The 23,485-nt window shown below is 39.2% G+C and overlaps 1 protein-coding gene and 1 pseudogene across 6 annotated transcripts in view; both read left to right on the forward strand.

Moving 5' to 3' along the window:
- The first annotated feature begins 262 nt into the window (after positions 1–262).
- Positions 263–23,485, forward strand: part of GABPB1 (GA binding protein transcription factor subunit beta 1) — a 67,747-nt gene continuing 44,524 nt past the window's right edge. For 3 of the 6 annotated variants that reach the window (XM_053889072.1, XM_053889075.1, XM_053889076.1), the window contains exon 1: positions 737–754. The gene's annotated coding sequence lies outside the window, so the exon portion shown is untranslated. Of the gene's footprint in view, positions 694–736; positions 755–23,485 lie in introns of those variants that run through there. The other 3 variants (XM_053889071.1, XM_053889074.1, XM_053889073.1) reach the window with 2 other exon arrangements.
- LOC109263001 (40S ribosomal protein S15a-like) lies at positions 19,547–20,909 on the forward strand (annotated as a pseudogene).

Consider the following 23,485-nt stretch of genomic DNA (forward strand, 5'->3'; position numbering starts at 1 on the left):
CTTCCGTCTCCCAGGACTCTGCTGGCGACTCTGGTTAACCTCGGAGTGGGGATTCCCCGTCTCGGCGGTCTTGTCAGAGAGAAAAGAAGGTAGGAACACGCACTTTAGTATCCCAACCACCAGCCCCCGCAGAAAGAGGCGGGAAGACTCGGCCACCAGCCGGGCTGCTCCACCGCGCACATGGCCGGCCGCAGCTCCCACCCCCGTGCCGCGCAGGCGCCGGGCGAGCCGGGACTTGCGGTCGCCGAGAGCGGATCATTCCGCCGCTTTCTTTGTGTGGCTCAGGCTCCACAAATGGCATATTTCCCTCTCGACCGTTGAAAAGAAATATCAGACCTGTCGTCCCTTTCCTCCTGCTAGAATGGGGTCAGGGAGTGAGTGGGGGAGCGATCTGCGGCCAAAGGCAAGGGCGGAAAGGCTGAGGCGAGGGCTTGACAAGGGCCGGGTCCGGGAGGGATGCTGGGAGCTTTGACTCACTCGCACACCATGTGTCCCTCCGCGCGCAGCACGGGGGACTTTTCGGTGGGGATTTTGGGCGCCGACCAGACGCGGCATTTTCGGAAAATAGCGCCCTGTGCAGCTGAAGCGCTTTGTGTGTAGCGGGGCCGCGTCAGCCCGGCCGGGTACGAGGCGCCTCGGGTCCCCGCACCACCTCCTGCTGCTCCCCCGTCGCCGCTCCCGAAGCTTTTCCAGGTCAGTGCGGGTCTGTGTAGGGCCCTGTTACCACCGGATGTGGAAGTTGATCTCTTCGCTGGTAAAAAATAATTCCACTTCCCCCGGAACCCAGATCATCCCCGCGATTTCCTGTTTATTGCATTAAGGCGCCGGGTTTCCGGGGCTCCTGGCCCCGCTTATTCCGCGGGGGTCGGCGGGGTCGGCCTGGACGCCCGCTCCGCCCGCGCCGCAGCCGCGCTTTGTCCGCTGGGCACCCCGCTTCTGGGAGGGGCGGGCAGACATGGTGGCGGCCGCCGCCCCCTCCTCGGCCCCGGCGCGCCGCGGCCTCACAGCCGGCCGGATCCCGGCCGGCGGCCCCGGGGCGGGGATGGGGTCGAGCCGGGGCGGTGGGGGCTCTGCGGGCGCCGGGAGGCGGGCGGTTGGCGGCAGAGGAAGGGAGGCAGGCTGGCGCGGCCCGGCCGGGCCTCGGCGCCCGCCGCCCCGGGAACTGCCGGCCTCTTTGTCTCGGCCGCCTGGCGGCCCCGCCAGCCTACCCGGAGCGAGGAAGGGGCGGCGGGGGCGGCCGGTCCGGAGCGCGGTGTGCTGCGGGGCCTGCGGGACCGGGAGGCGCTCGGGCCGCCGCGGGAGCGGCCGGCCCGGACAGGGTTAACCAGAGAGCCGGGCCCAGCCCGCGCGGGGACGATCGCGGCTACTGCCATGACCTCGGGGACTCAAGTCCCTGAGGGGACAAAGCCCGCGGTTCTGGATGCTTGAGACTTCTGCTCTTGGGACTTGGCCGCCGGGCGGGTGCACTGCTTCGGAAAAGAAGTTGAGAATTTTGCCAGGTCATTTTTGCCTGGACACAGTGAAATCAGTGTGTATTTAATGTGCTTCGTTGAAGCTGTGCTGCCGTGTTGAATCAGCGTGCGTAGCCTCAGGGGTGCATCGTGAAAACTGAAACCGAAGGAATTATAGAGGCCTGCTTTGTGTGTGTTTCCCCACTTTAAGCTTGTTTTCTGTACACATACTCTTGTTTTAAACCTGATTGGACTGTGGCGAGCAGACGTCTGCTCAAAGGACGGGTAGCGACCACAGTACTTTTGAAGGGGGCTTGGTAATGTGGAAGTATTTTAAGTACTCTCTCCGAAGACTGATTTGCTGTCTGGATTCAGGCAAGTTACTTTCTGAAGTACATTTTTTCCCCCCTGAAGTATAGTTTTTATCTGGAAAATGTTTTTGATGTAGTCCGTAAATAATCCTTGTAAAGTAATTTTCCATTCCAGAATTAAAGATGCGCTGTAATTTATTATGTAGATGTTAGTAGTCGAAAATTCTTTTTGCAGATACTTTATTTCACTTGTAGGCCCACCCAGCTTGGTTTAAATGTGTTCGCAGTGACCCATAACGTCAGCCTTGACACTTCCACTTTCAGGGTCAGACTTTGAATTTAAGGAAATTAAAGATGGCTTTATGCGTTTTAAAAATTCTGTCTTTTTAAGTATTTCCCCCAAAATAACAGCAATAAAATTCCATTACATGTTAACACAAGTCACATATTGGCAAGAGTTGACATTGTTTTGCATTTCTGCAAGTCTTTTAAATGTCTGCTTTAATACAAGACAGCTAGATTTTTAAATCTGCATTCAGTCTGTTGTGGTATCACACCATGTAACTTCTGAAAACTCCCAGAACCCCACTGTATGCTTATCACTTTTTAACTGAGAAATTTGTCATTTTTATTCTGTCACCATACATGTCAAATGAGTATATTAAACAAGATAAGTTTAAAAAATATGGTTAGGAAGATTGATTCCTATACTTTTGTCTTGGGTTCTAAGTTTTTTAATTTGGTATTTAGATATATAAACAGTATCAAGAGTAAAGTTTGCTTAATGTACATATCCTGGAGACTCAGGAAAATATTTTAAGTGACTAACCTTAATTTTTAGTTCCACATCTTAATCTATGGAAGTAAAATATAAATTCCATATTAGATGTACCTGTGAAAACTTGTGTGTAAATGTAATATTTGAAGAAGGGACACTGTCAAAGCACTGCAGGACCTCTCCATTTAAAAGGAATCCTGCAGTGAAACATTTGGTCAAACAATACTTTTGTAATGCAGATACATATATTTAGAGTTAAGTCTCCTAACTTAGAGTTTGAGTTCTCTGTCTCTTTCTCTCAATCTGGGTATTTTAGGTTGGGGGCCAGTTATGCTGTAAATGTGCGAAAATGTAAGGCCATACTTTGGTTTAATGGTTTTGAAATGAAGCTAAATTCATTTCCAGTTGTTTCTGTGAACTCTAGTTTGATTCTGTCAGGCTGTAGTTCTCTACTGTTCCATCAACAGGAAGCATCTGGTCATTCCTGACATAATTGTTTGAAAATGCCAGGTATATTTTTGATGTTTGCCATGCAAATGAAAATAAATATCAGATGGGATCTCCCCCTCACCCAGCATCTCTAAGATGTATTTATAATGGGCCTCATCTGTAGAATGGCCTTTTTTTTTTTTTTTTCTTCCTCCTCTTGAGTACCTCATAAGTTAGGGACAGGTAAGGCAAACAAATCACGAATTCAGAATTCATATGAAATTTTGAATCATGAATTTATTTTGAGTGTGTATTTTTGAGGGTGCAGTGTCCCTTTGAAAGTAGCCTAAGTGTGGATGAATTCACTGATGGTCCATCTCCTCTCTGTCTTGTAAATATTAAAAAAAAAAAAAAAAAAAAGAAATGAAACATTAAAGTTCAGGGTAACTTAGTTTTCTAGTATTTCTTTGGCCCCAGAGCTTTCCAACTAGTAGTCATTAATTTCTATAGCATTAACGTGTCTATCTTGGTATTAGACTTAACTTTTTTGAAGGTGTTATTCCATCATGCTCTCCAGACGGTCTGTGTACTAGTATTAAGGCCTGTATGTTTTCCCACCTTGTTCATAACAGTGTTTTGCACAGAGTAGATGTGTTGTTGCAATCAGCTGTCAGTTCAGTTGTTGATGGGCTAGTATACTTGAGTTTAGACTAAGTATGTCCATGATGGAAGTGTAGAGGCTAAAGCATGAAATGATTTCTCCACTGAAGGTGAATCCATATGCAGTCATTGATACATTAAGAAATGGGAGTCTAAAACTCTTTGTCCTGGTTCTCTTAATCTTTTAATGGGAATAATTGGAAAGGCTGGCAGTTAGAGCCCAAGGTGCTAGTGCACAAATAGAGAATGTGGAAAAGAGTCGGATCATTTTAACTGTATGTTTACCGTGAGTCAACACTATGGTATAATATTTTTTAAAGTAAATGTCATTTTGGAGTTGGTAGAACAACGTAGAAAGAGCAGGTGTTATCTCTGCTTTACTTGTATTGGTTGTATTATACCTGGGATATTGTGTCAGTTTTTTAGGTAGAATACTGTCACAATACGCGTGACCCTTGCATCAGTTCTCAGACTTCATATTACAATCACCTGGAGAGCAGAAACATGGAAGCCCAAGCTTAAGTAGGATAGGACCTGGGCCACTGTATTTTTTTCAAGTTCCCCAGGTGGTAGACACTCAAGTTTATAAACCAGTGAGCTATACAGCATATCCAGAGGACCTTGATCATGGAGGAAATGGACATGAGGAAAGGAGAAAAGGCTGAAAAATGCCCTGTTTGGCTCAAAGAAGAAAAAGAAGCTCATCTAAGAAATGATAGCTATCTGTAAATACTTAAAGGTCTATCACACAGAAAGATCAGATTTGATCTGCGTAGAAAGAACTAGGATCAGTGAGTAGTAGGAGGAGGCAGGTTTCAACATTCTTTCAAGAGAAATTTCCATGGAACAGTAAAAATATAATGGGTTGGTTTGGGTGGTAGGCTCTCTGCTTTCACTGATGATGTTCAGTTAGGGATTCTAGGGTGGAGGAATTAATATGCTGAATGAGGATTTGGGCTAGGCATCCTAAAGTTTCCTACAAAGTTTTAAGTTTTTATGATACAGGTCTAGGTTTGCGGTACAGAAGTAGAAGAGCGAAAACTAATTGAGTGAAACAGCTGTTAAGTGGATCACAGTTTTCACCTTCTTGGATGAAGAGAAAGGAGTATTAAGTGAGAGAGCTATTTGATGAGGGCTTTAAACCCAGCTGTAATTTGGCAGACTCAAAGCCTTAAGAATGGTCATACCTTCTGACATGGGAATTTTCATTTAAGGGAATTTTTCTTGATGTAATAAGAATAAGGGTGTGTGCAAAGATTTAGCTCTGAGCATACTAATTGCAGCACTGTTGATAGTAAAAGCTGTGTATTAACATTTGACCCCCCCCCGTCCCACATTAATTATACGAAGTAGAAAATACCTTCATTTTTCAGAAGAGAAAACAGGCATAGAGAAGTGAGGTAGCTTGTCTAAAGGAGCAGAGTTAGTATGTGGTAGAGCCAGGACTTGGATCCAAGCAGTTTGATTCCAGAGTCAGTAACTCTTGATCACTGTACTGTAAAATTGTACACAACCTGAATGTTTAACAGTGATTGTTAGGGTACATATTCACAGTGGGGTACTGCCTAGCTATTAAAATATGATGTTAGAAGAAGGTAAAGTCATGAAGAGATGTCTTGACATATGTTAAGTGAAAAAGTAGGTTTAAAAGCAATTCCATTTTGGTTAAAAAACAAATAATACACTTGATCCTTGAACCGTAGGGCTTTGAACTACTTGGGTCCACTTATACACAGGTTTTTGTTTGTGTTGTACAGTACTGTACTGTATTTTCTCATGATTTTCTTAATATTTTCTTTCCTATAGCTTGCTTTACTGTAAGAATACAGTATATAACATATACAAAATACGTATATTGACTGTTTATGTTATCCATAATTATGCTTCATGTCAGTAGTAGGCTATTAATAGTTTCTGGGGAGAGAAAAGTTATACTCAAGATTTTCAGCTGTGTGTGTGTATGGGGGGGGGTGTATGTGTGCCCCTAAGCCCTGCATTGTTCAAGGAAAAATTGTATTGACATCTGGAAGGGTATGTACCAAATTGTAATTGATTTTTTCTGAGTGTAGTTTTAAAAGTGATTATTTTCTTTTTGTTTATTCAGGTTTTCTGATTACTAAAATGAATACATGTTTTTGTGTATTTCTTGTAGTGAAAAGCATATTAAAATGTTGTATTTCAATAAAAAATTGAAGATGATTAGCATAAACTGAGGAGCCTGGGTTTTATACTGTGCAGTTTATGCAATTTGACTTAGGAATTGCACATAAATGGGACTTTGTAGGTTAATGAAGTCTTGTATTTTTTTAAGTTTGATTCTTTACTATTCTAATAGTAATACATTAATTGAATAGAGAAAACAATCACTGAATCCTACCATACTATCATAATCAGTTCTCTATTTTGTGTTTTCTCCCTCTTACATGTAATATTTTAAATGTACTCATCCCAGTTTAGTCACTCTCTAGCTTTGTGACTTCAGACAATTTACTTAATCTCTTTGTGCCTCAGTTTGCCACTTTGTAAATCAGGGATGATTATAATACGTATGTCATGGTGGTTGGTAGGATTAAATGATTTACTGCATATAAAGTGATCAGAACAGTGTCTGACACATTTAATAGCTCAGCAAATGTTAGCCATTAGTATTATAGGATCATAGCCCACTAAAACCCTTGGGGTCTAATAGGTTTGGGAATTAAAAGAGTTTTTTGGATACAGGCAAGGTAATAATCTTTCAACAGAGTCCAGTCCTCTTCAGACATATTACTATTTCTGTAGCAAGATGTATGAACATTTTTACCAAATGGGGTAAAGGCTATAAATAGCTTCATGTCAGTTCAGGTAAGGTTTTACCATCAAAAGAGTTTTTGTATTTTGGAATTGCAGTTAAGGAACCCGTAGAATATTTATTCAGTTTTGAGTCCTATTTTAATATTAAAACATACACCTTTTCATGTTATTATATAGCTTTATAATCCATGAATTTAAAAATTAAACAATTAAAAAGAAAACAAAATGTTCACGTTTATTTCCTTTGATGATAAAATATGCTAGATCTCCACCAATATTGTTGATTCTATTACATTGTGTAGAATCTTCTAGAAGAGACTAACCTCTAACCCAGTTACCTTTTTTCTGTTTTATACTTGAGGGATAAGACATTAATTTATTTATTTTTCTATTTTATTTATTTTGCTTTTTAATTCCAGTTAACATACAGTGTTATATTAGTTTCAGATGTACAATATAGTAATTTAATAGTAACGTACATCACCCTATGTTCATTACATCAAGTGTACTCTTTAATCTCCATCACCTATTTTACCCATCACCCCCCCCCCCCGCGTTAACCATCAGATAGTTCTCTATAATTAAGAGTCTGTTTCTTGCTTTGACTTTCATTTTTCCCCCTTGTTTTGTTTCTTAAATTCCACATGTGAGTGAAATCATATGGTATTTGTCTTTCTCTGACTGATTTTGTTTAGCATTATACTCTCTAGCCATATGTTGTTGTAAATGGCAAGATTTCATTCTTTCTTGTGGCTGAATAATATTTCATCACGCATATATATTTGCATATATATATATTTTGCATATATATGTGTGTGTATATATATATGTGTGTGTGTGTGTATATATATATATATATATATATCACATCACATCTTTATCCATTTCATCAATCAGTGGACACTTGGGCTGCTTCCATACTTTGGCTATTGTAAATAATGCTGCTATAAACATAGGGGTGCATGTATTCCTTTGAATTAGTGTTTTTGTTTTCTTTGGGTAAATACCCAGGAGTGTGATTGTTGTAACTTGGTTTACTACAGTAGTAATTCTTTTAAAGGAGGTGAGTAGAGGCCGCTATGGTACTTTTCTTTTAATATGCCCTTCCATTCTGCAGCTGTGGATGGATATTTACCCCCTAAGTCATAATATTATTAATTGTAGAACTGTACACTGGAATTAGGTCATTTCCTCTTATAAAATTGGTTGTCCAGTCTTTGATTCCTGTACTCTTTTGTGGCTACAACACTTACCATGTATCTAAACAGAGGGAAAAAATTTAAACTGTGCCTTAGTCTGAGCTGCTATAATAAACACAGACTTGGTAGCTTATAAACAACAGAACTTTATTTCTCACAGTTCTGAAGACTGGGAGGTCCAAGATCAAGGTGCTAGCATGGTTGGGGTCTGGGGAGGACCCGTTTCCAGTTGCAGACTTGTCCATTGTATTCTCATGTGCTGGAAGGAGCAAGGGAGCTCTCTGGGTGCTTTTTTTAGAAGGACGTAAACTTTACTCATGATCCTTCCTCATGACCTAATCACCTCCCAAACATTCCACCTCCCTAATAGCATCACTTTGGCATATAAATTTGGGGGCGAGGGAGAGACACACAGGCATTCAGACCATAGCAGATGGTATGGTGTTTAAGTGAATGATCTGAAAAATTTCCCTTATATCCTGGCTTGTGTGAAGTCTTACATTTTGCCCCTGTGATTGTTCCACCTGTGTCTTCAGCCATTCCTTTCATACAGACTCTCAATTTCTCTGTCTTAGTTTATTCCTGTATGCATTAGATAATAGCCTGAACTTAACACCAGTCACTTCTTTCTATTTACCTGTTGTTAAATCTTTCCACTATCTCCTCTGTTTTTCTTCACAGTCACAGCATATTTATGGGGGAAGGTGGGTAATGACGATTTCTTGGCCACTGAATTTATGCTGAACAATTCCCAACGGGCCTTTGTTACTTGGCCATTGTTTTATTAATCTCACATTTTTCTGTTTTCTGGTGTGTCTTCTTTCTCTTTTTCAAAAGATAACATTGATTTGATTTCTACTTAATTGAAAAAGTGAATAGAGGGGTGCCTGGGTGGTTCATTTGGTTAGTGTCTGACTCTTGATTTCAGCTCAGGTCATGATCCTAGGGTTGTGGGAACGAGACCCCGCATTGGGCTCTACTGAGCCTGGAGCCTGCTTAAGGGTCTCTCTCTCTTCCCTGCCTCCCCTCCCACCCCATCCCTGCTTGTGCCCTCTCTCAGTCTCTCAAAAAAAAAAAAAAATAGAGTACGAGCTTGCACATTTTTTTTTTTTCATTGTCACCATGATGAATCTATTCTTTCGTCTTATTTTGTGAACTGAATGGAAGTGAATTCTTTTTGCTTTTCTAGGAATCTTGCTTCCACACAACTTTTTGTCTTGGATCACTTTGATTGTTAAGTGCAGTGGTTGGGTAATAAATCTAAAAGTGATGGAAATAGCTCAGTTTTTCTTTGTAAGCTTTATCATCATCATACTTAAGTCTTAAAGTTGTTTATAATACATGTTTCTAATTTATTATTTATACCCATTAGTCAGCACAATTCTTTAGATTACTCTTTACTGGATCTCACTTTGTCCTGAGGCTCTGCTTTGCCTATTATTTCCCTTTCTAGCTTTAGAGTCTGTTCGTCCAATCTATCCTACATACGGCTGCCAGAATAATTTTCCTAAAACTTTTTTTGAACCCACTGCTATTAAACCTAAACAGTGGAGGAGAGAGCATGTGCTATTGGCCTTTGCACTCTGCATTGTGCCAAGCAAAGTGAATTGAACTTGTGCTGAATAAATGTTTGAATGGATCACCGTTTGCTCAAAACATTGAATGACTTCCAATTGTCTGCAGGATAAAGTCCAAACTCTGCTTTCTGGCTTTCAAACCTTTCACGTTGTGCATCTTCAACCTTACTTCAACCTTGTTTCCTCTGTAGTTTACCATGCTCAGGCACAATTCTGCATGTTCTTCCTTTTCCTTTTCCTTTTCCTTGATAGTCTTGTCAGAGCCTATTGACATGTTTGCTTTTAGCTGGGCCCTGTCCTAATCTTTGGTGGTATGGTAATAAAAACAGAAGACAGTCTCTGTTTTCTTGGAGCTGACATTCAGGATGAGAGGGGAGGAAAAGCACAGTAAATAAATTACCAGGTGGTAGTGAGTGGAATGAAAAGGAATAAAACTGGATAAGGGGTGAGAATGGTGGAAGGTGGTTGCTATTTTAGGTGGTCAGGGAAAGATCTCTTTGGGTGTCCTAGAACGAGGGAGTAAACCATGCAGTTATAGAAGTGAAGAGCTTTCTGGGCAGAAGAAACAATGTGTGCAAGACCCTGAGGTGGGAACATGTTTGGCTTGTTTGAATGATGAAGAAGACTTGTGTGCCTAGAGCAGAATGAGTAAGGAGGAGTGATAGATTAGAGAGGTAGTGGGGAGCTAGACTGTGCTCCAAACAAATGTCTTTCATTGAAGAGGCCTTCCTCGACTACATCACTTTGTTTGTTGATTTAAAGCTTCTCTGAACCTGTATAGCGACTATGGAAGTTGCTTTCCAATTATTTTTTTATTGTGACCCAGAGTAAAAAATGTATTTTGCATCAATAATCAATACATCAATAAATGTATTTTGCGTACATGTTGTGTGCTGTGTGCATATTTATGACTGGAACAACAATTTCATGAAACATGGCTTACTTTTACTGTATTTGCTATATGGTGATACTTTTAAAAATGTTGACTTTAACCTGCTAAATGATTTCACAGTCTGCTAAAGGGTCATGACCTACAGCTTGGAAAACAGTGATCTACGGTATAAGCCCACTTAAGAAAAAGAATCACAACCACTCTTATTATAATCCACATATCCTTTCAGGTTATGAAATATCTTCAGTTAAAGAACATGGTTTCAATTATTTTGTGTATGTGTTTTTAGTGTTTGTTGTACTGCTGAATAGAGAGGACTTGTTTAATTTGGCAAATAGCTATTGAGTGGGATACTAGAAACTGCTGAATACTAAAATACACATAAGAATGAGATAAACGCTTCCTGACTTCCTAAGGCTTACAGGAGAGGAGAGCTTATAAACAAATCCTTGTAATAGAGTGGAATCCATATATTTATGGAAGTAGGTTCAGGGCACAATGAGAAAATAGAGAAATGATTAATTCTTTTTGCTGAGAAGGGCAACAGGAGCTTGTTGGAGGAGGTAATGTCTGAACTGAGTTTTGAAGAAAGAATATGAATACATGGTGAGGTAATTTGGGGTAAGGAGACTTCTTAGGTAAAATAACATATAAAGGAATGATGTCCCAAGACAGAATAGTATGTAGGGGTAATTATAGGTAACTGTATTATTGGAGTATAAATGCAAGTAGGAAGTGGTGAGTTGACGAAGCCACAGTGATGCACGGGCCAGATCCAGAAAAGTCTGAAATGCTTTGTAGGAAGTTGCTACATGGGAAGTAGAGATATCATCTCTCAGTAAGTCCAATACAGCCAGTTTTTCCCCAAGTGATGAAATATATTGCTGTTTCCTCAATTTTGCCCTAGTGGAAGTTGACCTACATTTATGGGTTATGTTGTACCAAATAAAGTTTTTTAAACATTAAATTTTCACCCATTGCAATGTTAAATTGACTCTATAAGAAGCATTTGAGAACAGAGACCCACTGAGGAGATGGGAGATTCCCATTTCAGGGTAATTCTGGGCTTTATGTTTATGAAGTGGAATGGTAGGTGGCCAACTATTTATTTTTCACTTCAAGTTAAATATACATATAATTAAAGTCTGTATTTGATAGGTGATTGGAATACATGACTGTATGTTTTAGGAAGATATTTTGATAAATTGAGCCAAACCCCAATTTAAGACTTTATGACAATGTCCAAAATACAGAAAGTTCAAATAAACTGGGAAGAATATTTGTAATGTATATAATAAACAAGAAATATATATATATAATGCACTCTTAAAAAGAAACAGTGACATAGAAAAACAAGGAATACAAACTGGCAGTTTCAGACGAAAAGACGTAAGTGGCCAATAAATATTTGGTAAGTTATGCAATCTCATTAGTAATATGAGAGCTACATATTAAAGTTAGGCAAAATTTTAAAAGCTTGCTAATACTAAAATTGACTATATTGTGAGGAAATAGTATTATATAAACTGTTGGGAATATAAGTTGGTTTGGGGATGTAAATTGATGTGGGCAATTTGTTAGTATCTATTAATTTAAAATGGTATTCCCAACAAGTCTATTGCCTGTTGTCTGCACTAGAGGAACACTATTATATGTGCATAAGGAGGCATATACAAGTTTGCTCATTGCAGCAGTTTATAATGATAAAAAATCTGGAAAAATAAAACTGGTCATAATAGTAAAATAACCAAGTAATTGGTATATTCATACTATGGGATAAAATGTCATTTGAAGAAATGAACACGGCATATACTGGGCGATAAGTTGTAGAACAGTATATATACTATGTTATTAAATATACACATAAGGAAAAAAACCAGAACAGTGCTGTATTTTGGAGGGGCGGGTAGGTATATATGCGTGTAAATGTGAAGAATATGGTCTGGTAAGGTAAATCCCGAACTGGTAGTAAAGTGCTTAACTCTTGGGTGATGGATAGAGGATTGGGTTTGGACAGTAGAAATAAGGAGGGAAATTGAAGGGAGTTTTTCAGTAATCTTTGGAACTTAAAAATTGGAATATTATAGTGTATATTTAAAAAATCATTAAAATAATGATCAGTTGACAATAGGATTGACAATAGTTGGGATGGAAGGAAACCAGTTAAAGGGGTACTTGATTTAACATAGGCATGAGAGGGGCACCTGGGTGGCTTAGTCCGATAAGCCTCTGACTTCGGCTTAGGTCATGATCTCACAGTTTGTTGGTTGGAGCCCCACATCAGGCTCTGTGCTGCCAGCTTAGAGCCTGGAGCCTGCTTTGGATTCTGTGTCTCCCTCTCTCTCTGCCTATCTCCTGCTCATACTCGGTCTCTCAAAAATGAATAAAGGTTAAAAAAATTTTTTTAAAGTAGGCATGAGAATGCAGTGGCAAAGACAGTGGAGAGAAGAGGACTAATTTATAAATGATGTGAAGGTAATTTCACAATGTGTATCAACATTACAATTGTATTTACTTTTGTCTCAATCCTACTTGAGGGAATTTATCCTACAGTTATATGAAATGAAGTGATATATTTACACAGTTCTTAGTTGCAGTGTTGTTTGTAATAGTGATAGTGTCCAGCCATAATAAACTAAGACCTATCCACACAACAGCATACTAAGCATCTGTACAAAAAATGAGGAAGCTGTCTATGGACTAATGGGAAAAGATCTCCTGGATGTGTTAAGTAAAAAAGCCAGTGGAGAACAGTGTATGTAGTAATGCTACCATTTGGTAATAATAGAAATAGTGGAAGGATACTCATGAAACTAGTAAAGGTGATTATTTGTGGCTGTGGGGAAGGGTAATACTGTAAGTGCTTCCATTGAGACTTTCAATGCATACATTTCTGTGTTTGGATTTTTGAGCTATATAAAACTGTTGCCTATTTGAGAAAAAAGAAATTAAGAGAAAAAGAGATGTGAAGTAGACCCTATAGTCTTTGATGACCAATTGTATGTAGAGACATGAGGGAAGGAGGAAGTTAAGGGTAGCTCTCACATTTCTAATTCAGGGAGGTAAAAAAAGGTCATAGCAACATCAGGGAGTATAGGAGGAAGATTAGGGTTTGGCCTGTGCATGGGAAGTTCTGGACTTAATATCCAGATGAATCCTTACTACTTCTTAGTTTAGTGTTTGTGTATGTATTTGTGTGTGTAATTTATGTGCTTTAGATAAGGAACTTGAGCTTATTTTAAACATGAATATTAAATAATCATCAATAAATATTTTTTATCCTTAGATTACATTTCTGTTTTAGGTTTTATGGAGAACAGCTTTGTAATGACTTCATAATTTTACAGTTAAATAGGGACACTGGGATGCACAGATAGAATGTAGACAGAGAAATAGGGAATGTAGATCTGATAAATACAAAGCTTCTATGGGAATTAGGAATTTAATTTATTAGCATGGTTCTGATTTAATCACATCTTTTGGTATCAGAAATTCAAAGAAATAAACATAGCTTTGTATAAGGATGTGATCTTTAGGGTACCTGAGATTATACTGTAATATTTAAAACAATATTAAAACTGGTTTAGACAAGTTTATAGTAGAGCATGAAAGTTATTTTTTATATAGCATGCTTGGGAGTAAATGTATGTTATGTAAGACAAGGAAGTTTAACCCTAATGGAGAAAGGGAGTCACAACATTCTGGGTACTGCCTAAAACAAGTTCATGCTATGTAATTTGGTATTTAAAATTTATTTGAATGAGTTATATTTCAGAATCTAATTTTGAGGCCCTAATTTATCCATACACCTTTTACCTGATTTCTGTTTGGCTAGAGTAAAAAAAGACAGGAGCACAGGTAAATCACATACATGCCAGGACTTGCAGATGAATGTAGTAAATCTTCTCTAGGTTTATGTTAATAAGGACTTGGGTGTGGAATAGCAGTACAATAGAGCTGCTAAGTAATTCTTACTTGAGATTTAAAAATTTAACCGTTTTATATCTGAAGAAAAGACATCTTTTAAAAATAAATAATGTTCTCTATATAATCCTGTAACACTTGGAGATGGTTTTGCTTTAGTGAGGGTGAAACTGTTCTGTCACCTCCAACCTATGCTTACTCCTTAACCCCTTGCCTTTCTCAGCACCACAGTCCTCTGGAGCTTTAGGAAACACAATTTGAGAAATGCTGGATTGGGGTGGGCTACAGTTTGGGCATGGATGGATTCTTACCTCGTATATGTTTGTTTGTTTGTTTTGTTTTTAGCACACAACACAAAATTTTATTCATAGAGTAAAAGTTAGGAATACATGAATAGATGTAAGATGTTCCTAGATGGTAAGTTTGAAGTTATAAATAAACCAATTCTTTGTACATTAATTCAGTATACATTTTTCTCTTAAGCCTCAAAGATCTCATCCACTCCTTTGGCTTTTAATGCCATTTTATATGCTGATGAGTCCCAAAAGTGTACTTATAGCTCTGACCTCTCTTTAAAAAAAAAAAAAAAAAATGTTCATTTATTTTTGAGAGAGACCAAGTGCAAGTGGGGGAGGGGCAGAGAGAGGGCAAGGGCGGGGAGGCACAGAACCCTAAGCAGGCTCCAGGCTCTGAGCTGTCAGCACAGAGCCCAGTGTGGGGCTTGAACTCATTAACCACAAGATCATGACCTGAGCTGAAGTCAGATGTTCAATCACCTGAGCCACCCATGCGCCCCAATGACCATTCTTTTTGTACAGCCAAGTTGTCATTGGACATTTTCACCCGGACGACTTACAAGCCAAAACTTAACTCTTATTTTTCCACCTAAAGCGGATCCTATTTCTAGAGTACCATCTCTATAAGTGGCACGTCTATCTACTCATTTTTTTAAAAACTTATTTAAATCCAAGTTAGCATATAGTGTAGTATTGGTTTCAGGGGTAGAATTTAGTGGTTCATCACTTAACATATAATACCCAGTGCTCATTCCAACAAGCGCCTTCCTTAATGACCATCACCCGTTAGCCCTCCCCCCCCACCTCCCCCCACCCCCCACAGCAACCCTCAGTTTGTTCTCTGTATTTAAGAGTCTTATGATTTGCCTCCCCGTTTTTATCTTATTTTTCCTTTCTTTCTTCGATGTTCATGTTTTGTTTAACTTCCACATATGAGTGAAATCATATATTTGTCTTTCTCTGACTTATTTCACGTAGCATAATATACTCTAGTTCCATCCACGTTGTTGCAAATGCCAAGATTTCATTCTTTTCAATTGCTGAGTAATATTCCAGTGTGTGTATATGCACGTGCGCATACACACACACACACACACACACACACACACACACACACACACACACACTAGAATGTTACTTGGCGATCAAAAAGAATGAAATCTTGCCATTTGCAATGCACACACATCTTTATCCATTCATCTGTCAATGGACCTTTGGGCTCTTTAAATAATTTGACTATTGTTGATAGTGATAGTTAAATAATTTGACTATTGTTGACAATGTTATAAACATTGGGGTGCATGTGCCTCTGCACATCAGCATTTTTGTATCCTTTGCATAAATACCTAGTAGTGCAGTTGCTGGGTTGTAGAGTATTTCTATTTTTAATTTTTTTGATGAACCTCCATATTGTTTTCCAGAGTGGCTGCATAAGTTTGCATTCCCACCAACAGTGCATAAGTTCTTTTTCTGCATCCTCACCAACATCTGTTGTTTCCTGAGTTGTTAATTGTAGCCATTCTGACAGGTGTGAGGTGGTATCTCGTTGTGGTTTTGATTCGTATTTCCCGGATGATGAGTGATGATGAGCATCTTTTCATGTCTGTTAGCCCTCTGGATGTCTTCTTTGGAAAAATGTTTATTCATGTCTTATGCCCATTTCTTCACTGGATTATTTGTTTTTTGTATTTTGAGTGTGATGAGTTTTTTATAAATTTTGGATACTCTTTATCCAATATGTTATCTGCAAATATCTTCTCCCATTCCATCCATTGCCTTTTAGTTTTGTTGATTGTTTCCTTTGCTGTGCAGAAGCTTTTCATCTTGCTGAGGTCCCAGTAGTTCCATTTTTGCTTTTATTTCCCTTGCCTCCAGAGACTGGTCTAGTAAGAACTTGCTGTGGCTGAAGTCAAAGAGGTTGCTGCCTGTTTTCTCCTGTAGGATTTTGATGGTTTCCTGTCTCATATTTATAGGTCTTTCATCCATTTTGAATTTATTTTTGTGTGTGGTATAAGAAAGTGGTTCAGTTTCATTCTTCTGCATGTTGGTGTCCAATTTTCCCAGCACCATTTTCTGAAGAGACTGTCTTTTTTCCATTGGATATTCTTTCCTGCTTTGTTGAAGATTAGTTGGCCATTACATTTGTGGGTCCATTTCTGGGTTCTGTATTTCTCATATAACTTTGATGTGTCCAGTTGAGTGAAAGGATGGTAATATCCCAGTATATAGAAATTAAGCATTAGTGGTTCTCAATCAAGTATATTTTACCTCCAGGGGACATTCAGCAATGTGTAGAGACTTTTTTTTTGATGTCATAAAATGGGGGACAGGGTGGTGTTACTGGCATCTGATGGGTAGAGACCAGGGATGCTGCTAAATGTCATACAATGCATAGAAAAATCTGTGACAAAGTCACAGTATGTCAGTAGTACTGAGAGAAATCCTTTGTTAGTTGAATACCACCTATGTATGTAACACTGTTACACAAAGTACTTATGGGTGCAAATGGCACTAAAAGAAAACCTTGTCTATATCCACAAGAACCTTATAACCTAGCTAAAGCATCTTAAACTTAGTAAGTTTGTGGCCAAACTCTTAAAAATATTTTTTAATGTAAATTTATTTTTGAGAGAGTAAGAGAGAGAGAGACAGAGACAGAGTGCAAGCAGGGGAGGGGAAGAGAGAGAGGGAGACACAGAATCTGAAGTAGGCTCCAGGCTCTGAGCTGTCACACAGAGCCTGACGCAGAGCTCAAACTCAGGATCTGTGAGATCATGACCTGAGCTGAAGACAGACGCTTAACCAACTGAGCCGCTAAGGCGCCCCAGGAAATACTCTTTATCTGTGCTGTCCAGTATTATAGTCTTAAGCCACATAGGGCCATTGAACACTTGAAATGTGGCTAGTGTGATTGAGGTACTGAAGTTTGGTTTGTTTGTTTGTTTGTTTTGAGAGAGAGAGAGAGGAAATGTGAATGGGGGAGAGGCAGAGGGGGACAGAGGATCCAAATCCGGCTTTGCGCTGACAGCCGCAAGCCCGATGGAGGGCTTGTGCTCATCAACGGTGAGATCATGACCTGAGCTGAAGTCGGAGGCTCAACTGATGGAGCCACCCAGGTTCCCCAGGGTACTGAAGTGTGTGTTTGTTTGTTTGTTTGTTTTGAAAGAGCATGAGCAGGGGAAGGGCGGAGAGAGAGGGAGAGAGAATCTCAAGCAGGCTCTACGCACTCAGTGCAGAGCCTGATGTGGGGCTTGAACTCACAAACTGTGAGGTCATGACCTGAGCCAAAATCAAGAGTTGGACTCAACGTGCTGAGGCACGCAGGCACCCCTGAAGTTTTAATTAAATAGCCATATGCATCATAGTAGTGCAGTTCTATAGGACATACTTGGGCAGAATGAAATTGATACCACATGGCAGGAAAGAAACGTATGAAGGGCTGAAAAGTAAAGTGACACATACTTGGAAAATAAAAATGAATCTTAACTGCATAAAACAGTGAGACCGTCTAATGGATTAAAAGACAAGGCAATAGCAGAAGGGGAATAAAGGGTTCTAGGTTCTGAGGTCTTTGTATTATATAGAAGGAGGGTCAGTTTTAAAAATATCCTTTGTATGGGAAACTTTAAATATGTAAAAGCAAAGGAGAGTATAATGAAACCTCCATGTATTTATGTATTCATTGGCCAATGATGATCAACTCAAGACTAAAATGGTTTCTTACATATTCCTCTTTGTTTTATTTTATTATTTTATTTTATTTTATTTTATTTTTTTATTTTATTTTGAGAGAGCAAGCTTACTAGTGGGTGGGGGGAGAGAGAGAGGGGAAATCCCAAGCAGGCTCCTCACCATCAGTGTGGAGCCCAATGTGGGGCTTGAACCCACAAACAATGAGACCATGCCCTGAGCAAAAACCAAGAATTGGACGCTTACCTGACTGAGCCACCCGGTTGTCTCCCTCATTATTTTAAAAGTGATCCCAAGTATCACATTATTTAATCTATAAATATATTGTTTTTATCTCTAAAAATATATAAACTTAAACTATAATACAATTATCCAGAAAAATATAAACATAATTCCTTAATATCATTACGTATTTAGGCAGTGTTAACATTTCCTCCATCTCCAAAATGATGTTTTTTCTTTTCTTTTTTAGAGAGAGTGAGCTTGAGTTGGGGGAGGGTAGAAGGAGGGAGGGAGAGAGAGAGAGAAAGAGAGAGAGTATGAATCTCAAGCAGGCTCCACACCCAGTGCAGATCCCAATGATTATGACCTGAGCTAAATCAAGAGTCAGACATTTAGCCAACTAAGCCTCCCAGGCTCCCCACAACTGCTGATGGTTTTGTTTTTTTATTATTTATTTATTTATTTATTTATTTATTTATTTTTTAACGTTTATTTATTTTGGAGACAGAGAGAGACAGGGCATGAATGGGGGAGGGTCAGAGAGAGGGAGACACAGAATCCGAAACAGGCTCCGGGCTCCGAGCCGTCAGCACAGGGGCCCGATGCGGGGCTCGAACTCACGGACGGCGAGATCGTGACCTGAGCCGAAGTTGGCGCTCAACCGACTGAGCCACCCAGGCGCCCCTGGTTTTGTTTTTTTAATGCAACATTCACATTTATTGAAATATCTTATGGAACAAAAAAGGGGAGTACTGAACATCTAACAACTGGAAACTTTCTCAGGTATTTCTTTATCCAAAATGATTTTTTTTTTTTTACCAACTTAATTTTTTTGGTCATAATAATTTTTTTAGGTCAGTTTTAGGTTCACAGCAAACTTGAGGGGAAAGTATTTTCCATACACCATCTGCCCCCATATATTGCATAACCTCCCCCATTATCAGTATCCCCACCAGAGTGGTACATTTGTTACAATTGATGAACCTACACTGACACATCATTGTCACCCAAAGTCCATAGTTTACATTATGATTCATACTAATGTTGTATGTTCTATGCATTTGGGCAAATGTATAATGACATGTGTTCATCATCATGGTACCATACTGAGTATTTTTACTGCTCCATAAAAAAAAGATTTTAAAAATTTACATTTAGTTTCTTCAAATTGTAATCCAAACAGGGTCCACACATTGCCATTGACTGATGCTTGCTTAGGTCTTTATTTATTTTTTTAATGTTTATTTCTTTAAAAAAATTTTTTTTTAACATTTATTTTTGAGATAGATCTTGAGCGGGGGAGGGGCAGAGAGAGAGAGGAAGTCACAGACTCAGCAGCGGGCTCCAGGTTCTAGTTCTATGCTGTCAGCACAGAGCCCGATGCAGGGCTCGAACTCATGGACTGCAAGATCATGACCTGAGCCGAAGTTGGACGCCCAACTGACTGAGCCACCCAGGCGCCCCTTTAATGTTTTATTACTGAGAGAGTGCAAGCGGGACAGAGGATTAGAAGCAGGCTCCTAGCATACAGCAGAGAGCCTGATGTCGGGCTCAAGTGCAGGAACCGCATGATCTGAGCTGAAGTCAAGAGTCAGACTCTTAACCGACTGAGCCGTTTAGGTGCCCCTGCTTAGGTCTTTTAAAGCAAGATTTTGGTTAACTCTAGACTTTTAATGCATGGTATAATTCTTAGGGAACCACTGCAAGAACAAAAATAGAGGCTGTAACTTCCAAATCAGTAGAAGAAATAGATAAAATGTTAAAAAAGAATCAGTCCAAAAGAAGACAGAGAAAAGAAACTGAACAGGTAACAAATGGAGAGAGCACAAAATTAGATGCTAGATTTAAACCTAGGTATATAATATTAAAGGTAAAAAGTAAATAATTGCACAGGTATCTTCCTAGCCTAAGGCATCATCAGCTGTTGCCTCCAATAATTTCCTACGTAGTATTCCCGCCTCAATTCTTGCCTCCCTCTATGTACTACCCATATAATAACAGGAGTAGTTTTTAAAAAATATAAATCAGCTCTTTTCTGCCATCTTTCTGTGCCACCGTAATGATGCACATAAATGTCTTGGCAGATTCTCTCAAGAGTATTAACAATGCCAAAAAGAGAGGCAAACACCAGGTTCTTATCAGGCCATGCTCCAAAGTCATAGCTGTGATGATGAGGCATGGTTATGCTGGCGATTTTGAAATCATTGATGATCACAGAGCTGGGAAAATTGTTGGGAACTTCATGGGCAGGTTAAACTGTGGAGTGATCAGCCCCAGATTTGATGGGCAACTCAAAGATGTAGAAAAATGGCAGAATAATCTCCTGTCTAGCCAATTTGCTTTCATTGTACTAACCTCAGCTGGCATCATGGACCATGAAGAAGGAAGACGAAACACACCGGAGGGAATATCCTGGGATTTTTTTCTAGGGATATAATACATATGTGCAAATAAAATGCCTCAATGGACCATATATATATACATACATACGCATGCATATAAATCATATCATAACACTCTCCTGTTGAAAACATTCCAACAACTTCCTGGTAAATTCAGTGAAGTCCGTACTTAGTAGTGCCTATAACACCCTACATGATGTGGTCCATTTCTGTCTCTGTGACTGCATATTCTGCTATCATTTTTCACTCAAGCTTAGGGCCCTTAAACTTGCTGTGCCATCTCCCTGGATCACCAGGAGCAGTCAGAATTCTTAGTTCTTAAAAAAAAGCAGCTTAGTTCTAAAAACCAGAAACCACCTCTGGTTAATTGAGCAGAAAAGGAATTTGTCACCGGAAGAAACCACCACTGTCAATGGAATCTGCTTCCATTCTTGCCATAATGGATTCTATATACTTGCTGCTTTTTTATGCATTTATTTCCTAAGTTATAGTCCATCCTGGACGCTTCTTTATTGGAGTGGAGGTCATGTAACTGCATCCTAGCTGCGTGGAAAGCTGGAAAAGCAAATATTTAGCTTCACTAGTAGGTAGAAGTTTCTGGCTTCTTTCAGGACTCATCAGAAGGGAATTCCTTGGACATATGAAGATGTTTTGATGCTGAGCCAAGAGTGACCCGTCCTTTATGATGCTTTTCTCTGGAATCCTTCCTTGCTTTGCTTCCTCCCTTAATTCACATTTCTACTCAAATGTCCTCTCCTCGAAGAGGCCTTTCCTTAGACTTTGTCTAAGATGGTGATTTCCCATCTCTAATCCAGTATTTTCTCTTTTCTTATTCTGCCTTACATTTTCTTCATAGTACCACTGTTACTGATTGATTAATTGCTAGCCTCTTCCCCAGGAACACAAGCTCCATGAGGGTAGGGACTTGTTTTTGTTTACCTTTCTGTTGGCACATATATGCTTAGTAAACATTTGTTTAATGAGTGAAGGGAAAACATAGAGAATGCTATAAATACCTGAGAAAATTTAAAGGGAAGGATTATTGAGGAATTAGCTCATTTAAGGAAGGTTTATTGGAGGGATGCTTGGGTAGCTCAGTTGGTTGAGCATCTGACTTCGACTTTGGCTCAGGTCATGATCTCGCAGTTTTGAGTTGAGCCCCACATTGGGCTCTGTGCTGACAGTTCGGAGCCTGGAGCCTGCTTCAGATTCTGTGTCTCCCTCTCTCTCTGTCCCTTCCCGGCTCATTCTCCCACCTTCTCTCAAGAATAAATGAACATTAAAAAAATTTTAAAAGAAAGTTTATTGGAGAAGAGAAATTTTTGAAATGGGCTTTGGAAGATTTGGAGAGAAGGAAGGTAGCTATCTAAAATGGGCAAGTAGCATGAGGGAAGGCATTGGGTATGGAGTAAGGTGGACACGTATCGAATAAGAATTGTTTAGAATCTGATGGCTATCAGGGTCCTTTATGAGGTGGGAATTGAGAAAAGTGGACAAGGTGAAGGTGTGAGGTTACAGCAGGTGATAGAGGGCCTTGAACTAATAATAAGGTGGTCTTTTACTTGCTAGAGAGTAAAAGATGACTAGTGTTTTTTTTTTTTTTTTTTTAATTAAAAATAAACTGTGGTATTTTCACATGGTATTATGCAGGCGTAAAATAGAATGAGGTAAATGTCTGGAGAATTTTCTGGGAAATATATTAAGTGGAAAAAAAAGGCTAAGTGCAGAACAGTGTATGTAGTATACTCTCTTGGTATATGAAGTGTGTGTGTGCGAGTAAGAATATATATACTAATTTGTTTATGTTTCAAAAAGAAAAACTGAAAAGCCAAACCAGAAATTAATAAAATGGTTACCTTGGGGTGGGGAAGAGGGAGGGAGAGGGAATGATGTGAAGGAAATAGGAATGGAAGTGAGATTCCTGTTTAGTTTTGACTTTTGAATTATGTAAATATTTTACACATTCAAAATTTACAATTAAATGAAAATAAAAACAATCTCTAAAATTGGGCACAAACTTAAAAAAATGAACCTATTGTATATCAAAATAGTTCTTTAAATACATGGAGAAAAACACACTCTCAAGTGACTTTTGAGCTCTATATCAAATGGCATATATGCTAAGGACAAAAAGAACTGCAGAGAAATCTTAAACCTCATTCATTTTATTGCTAGTTGTAATGTTGATGTTTTTATTCTGATACCATTGGATACATGTTTAGGTTAAAGCCAATAAATAAGATTGTATGCTTATATGTTAGAAGTCAGTAGAAGTACACAATCAAAGGAGCTAGGCAAAAAAGGATGTTTATAATGTTGAACTTGAATTATAAATGTCAGTGTGAATTCAGGATTTAAAATATGTATATTTCTTTATTTTTAAATTTTTTAAAATGTTTATTCATTTTTGAGAGACATAGAGAGATAGAGCATGAATGGAGGAGAGGCAGAGAGAGAGGGAGACACAGAATCTGAAGGAGGATCCAGGCTGTGAGTTGTCAGCACAGAGTCTGACATGGGGCTCGAACTCACCAACCATGAGATCATGACCTGAGCCAGTCAGACGTTTAACTGACTGAGCCACCCAGGTACCCCAAAATATCCATATTTCTTAATTCCATCCATATGTATATTTCTTTCTTAGATGTGTCCTCTGAAAGGATCTTGAAAGTGCATCACTTTCGTAGATAATAAGTACTTGTATTACCTCAGTTTTGTTCTTTAAATACTTTATTGAAGAAATGACTGGTTCCAGGACTGAGGCAGGGAACGTACATAGTGAACCTAGGACAATTTGTGCCAGAAGCAAGAAACCTTTCAAAGACACAAGAAAAGCCTACCTGAAGAGGCTCTTTTTGGCC

The sequence above is a fragment of the Panthera pardus genome, unplaced genomic scaffold (genome assembly GCF_024362965.1).
Source record: "Panthera pardus isolate Hobbes unplaced genomic scaffold, ASM2436296v1 HiC_scaffold_24, whole genome shotgun sequence".
Lineage (NCBI taxonomy): Eukaryota > Metazoa > Chordata > Mammalia > Carnivora > Felidae > Panthera > Panthera pardus.